Source organism: Triticum urartu, chromosome 7A (assembly GCF_056163025.1).
Source record: "Triticum urartu cultivar PI428250 chromosome 7A, HENAU_Tu73, whole genome shotgun sequence".
Taxonomy (NCBI): domain Eukaryota; kingdom Viridiplantae; phylum Streptophyta; class Magnoliopsida; order Poales; family Poaceae; genus Triticum; species Triticum urartu.
The window spans coordinates 27681078-27684251 of record NC_141879.1 but is presented as its reverse complement, the minus strand read 5'-3'; the positions used below and the strand labels follow the sequence as shown (position 1 = coordinate 27684251).

At 46.3% G+C, this 3174-nt stretch overlaps 1 pseudogene; it reads left to right on the top strand.

Annotated features, from left to right (window-relative positions):
- The first annotated feature begins 249 nt into the window (after positions 1-249).
- LOC147957235 (uncharacterized) lies at positions 250-2823 on the top strand (annotated as a pseudogene).
- The last annotated feature ends 351 nt before the right edge of the window (positions 2824-3174 follow it).

The window sequence follows — 3174 nt, the reverse complement described above, 5'->3', positions numbered from 1 at the left end:
GGTCCGGTCCAGACCGGACCGCCGGCGGCCGGTCCAATCGACGGCTCGGACCAGGACCGTGTCCACCCTGACTCTAGTATCCATGCTGAGTCTGTGGGTGTGAGGGTGCCAAGAGGGATCACTGACTTACAAGAGCTGCGGATCCTAGAGATTGTAGACACCAGAAGAACTACTCGTAGCATAGCAATTAAAGAACTGGGGGAGCTTGCACAGCTAAGGAAACTAAGTGTGGTAACAGCTGGAGCCACCATGCAAAAATGCAAGATACTCTGTGCAGCAATCAAGAAGCTCACTTCCCTGTGCTCTCTTACTGTGGATGCTGGCACAAGCTCTCTCTTGTGGCTACATCCTATTTCATCTCCTCCCCTCTTTCTAGGGACCCTCAAGTTGGTTGGATGCCTTTTTAGGGGTCCTGAATGGTTTGCAGGTCTACGAAAATAAGTGAAAATTCAGTTAGAGCATAGCGGACCGAAGGACGGAGGCCAAGTAATGCAAGTACTAGGGTCGCTGCCAAACCTCGTTCTCATTTATCTTTCTGAGATGTCTTATGTTGGGGAGGATCTAATCATCAGATATAAAATGTTCCCATCTCTCAAGAAACTAGTTGTTTCTCGCCTGCTTCAACTGAGGGGGGTGAGATTCGAACAGGGCAGCTCACCTCGGTTGGAAAGGATGGAAATTGATGGTTGTAGTTTGCAATCTGGTATTAGAGGTATCCAGTTGTCTTTCAAGTCTCCTAGATATTTCACTTGGTCAAGGTTGTCAAGTGGAAGAGCTTGGTGAGCTGCAAGGGGAAGTGGAAGCAAACCCCAACTGTCCTGTGCTGAGACTGCCGTTTGACCGGAGCTACCACCACCCGGATGATGTAGCTGTACAATTCGAAGAAGCAGCAGGGGCATCGTCTCATTATCCCGAGTCTGCAGCAGCAGGAGAAAGCTCTTCACAGGAAGCGGCAGGTCAGCTAATTTCCTTTTTCGTTCAGTACCAGTAGCTAGCTATATACACTTAGCACAATTGCAAATGCTGATGCTCTGTCATTGTTCCTCTAGCAGATAAGACTGACATAGGGGATTCTGAAGGGTCCAGTGTGGTGGAAGATGATTTCTGCTCCTGCAATTCCGACCACGACGATGACACTGCTTGATGATTGATCGATGCTGCTCGTTTCTTTCTTCAGTTTCAGTATATTGCTGCCGCTCCTACTGTTCCTGGTGCTGGTCCTCAAGAGTCTCCCACTAAAGTCAACGCCTTCACTGGTACATATCTTATATCTCTCTTTGTTTCTTTCAATCTCATTTCTCCAGTGCCAGTCCATAGATTATTTTTGTTGGCTTATCAATTAGAGTATAGCTACTTCGTCTTCCTACACACACTCACTATGTTATTTGTTACCTGTAGCTGGAGTCTCCAGATCAGAAACTTGACATATACCCCTCTTTCTCAACCTTTCTCAGGCTGGAGCATCGCATGATCAAATCATGATGGGAATGGAAATGCAAGATGGGTCCTTGAATTGGCCGGAGGTCTGTTCAGTGTTTTTGCACAAGTGAACCTTTCTGGTATGTTGCTCCTTTTGTTGTAAACTAGTCACAATGTGAGAAAGTTGCAGATTTGTAGAAAGTGCAGTGACGTTAATGATACATGTATGATATTTCAGGCAGAAATAATGGCTGCACCATGCTCGATATTAGAACTGCAATCTTTGATGATTTATACATAATTGCTGCCGGTGTTAGTGTTATTACTATTGGAGGTCAAAAATGCCATTTTCTGCGGCTTTGTGCTACACATCCTCATCAGCTAATGCTAAGGCGATGAGTAACCATGTGCGAGTTGTTGGCCCTGATTCCCTTGCATAGAGGACAGTTGTATCAGTCTATCGCCATGGAGATGGAGTTAATCAACTTCATGTCAGATCCTATTTTCTTTGATTCCAACAGCTTCCAGTCTCAGGAGTCGTAGCTATTGCGGATATTCTCTGTTTTTTCGCTGCCGCTGTAGTTCTAACGACGATGCTTTGTGATCGATCGATGCTGCCGCCACTGTTGGTCCTCATGCAGATCTCGAAATCTCCTGCGGCACAGGTCGACACCTTCGCTGGTACGTACAGATGGAGTTTCCCACCTTTCTTCTTTCAATCTGGTTTCTTGCAGTGCTAGTCCATGGTTTTGTTTCTTGACTTATCAATTACTATTTCTGATAACGTGTTGCTACATGCACTGTGCTATTGTTACCTATAGCTGGAGTTCTCCAAGACAGAAACTTGAGGTACCACTCTGCTCTTGCAGAATGTCACCGCTTCCTAGCAGGCTCCGTCATATATATTCCCCTGTTTCCCAAACTGGGTCAAGCTGGAGCATGGCGACGCAACTTGGTGCATGCACAACAGATGGACCTTCCAGCTGGTATGTTGGTTCAATTGTTGTCAGAAAGTTGCAGTGATGATAATGATACATGTGCAATCTATCGCGCACAAAATGATGCTTGTGTGGTGCAATCTTTGGCAGGTCAGCTGGCAGAATTTGAGCCGGCGTTGCCAATTCTATTTGGCTTTGATGATCAGCTCACACCGAGGCGATGGAGCAAGCTCGGACTGTGTATCAGATTATCACCATGGAGTTGATCAACTTGATACAACTGTGTTTTCCTGAAATTCAACAGCTTCCTGTCCCGGTAATCATGTACTGTTCATGTTCAGAGAAGCACAGCTTGCATGACCAACCTTGTAGCGAGTAAATTCTCTGTTCTGTTGCTGCCACTGTATATGTGCTCTGCTTTGTAAGGGAAGTTCTGTATGGGAGGGAAATTGGGGATGCGCACTAGTACCGAGCAAGTTTGGCATACTGAATTTCATTCATTCTACAGCTTGACTGCTGCATCTTGCACATGTAACATCATCCTATGTGAATATTCACTTCACAAACTGTATTTTAATTTATAAGCCCAAACTCTTGTATATATGTCCGTATATTGAAATCCCTAGGTTGCAAAGTCGCCATTTATGTGTTTGGCCATTTTGTAGACATGGAGCAATCGATTGGGACTGCCACCCTCCCTCGGTGGCGCGGCCGCCCCTGCCGTCGCACGGCGCCCTAGTGATATGCGCTGCCCTCGCCAATCCTAACCCACTCTGGTTTAGATTTGACTTTAGAGTCCCGGTGGCAGGGGAAGGGG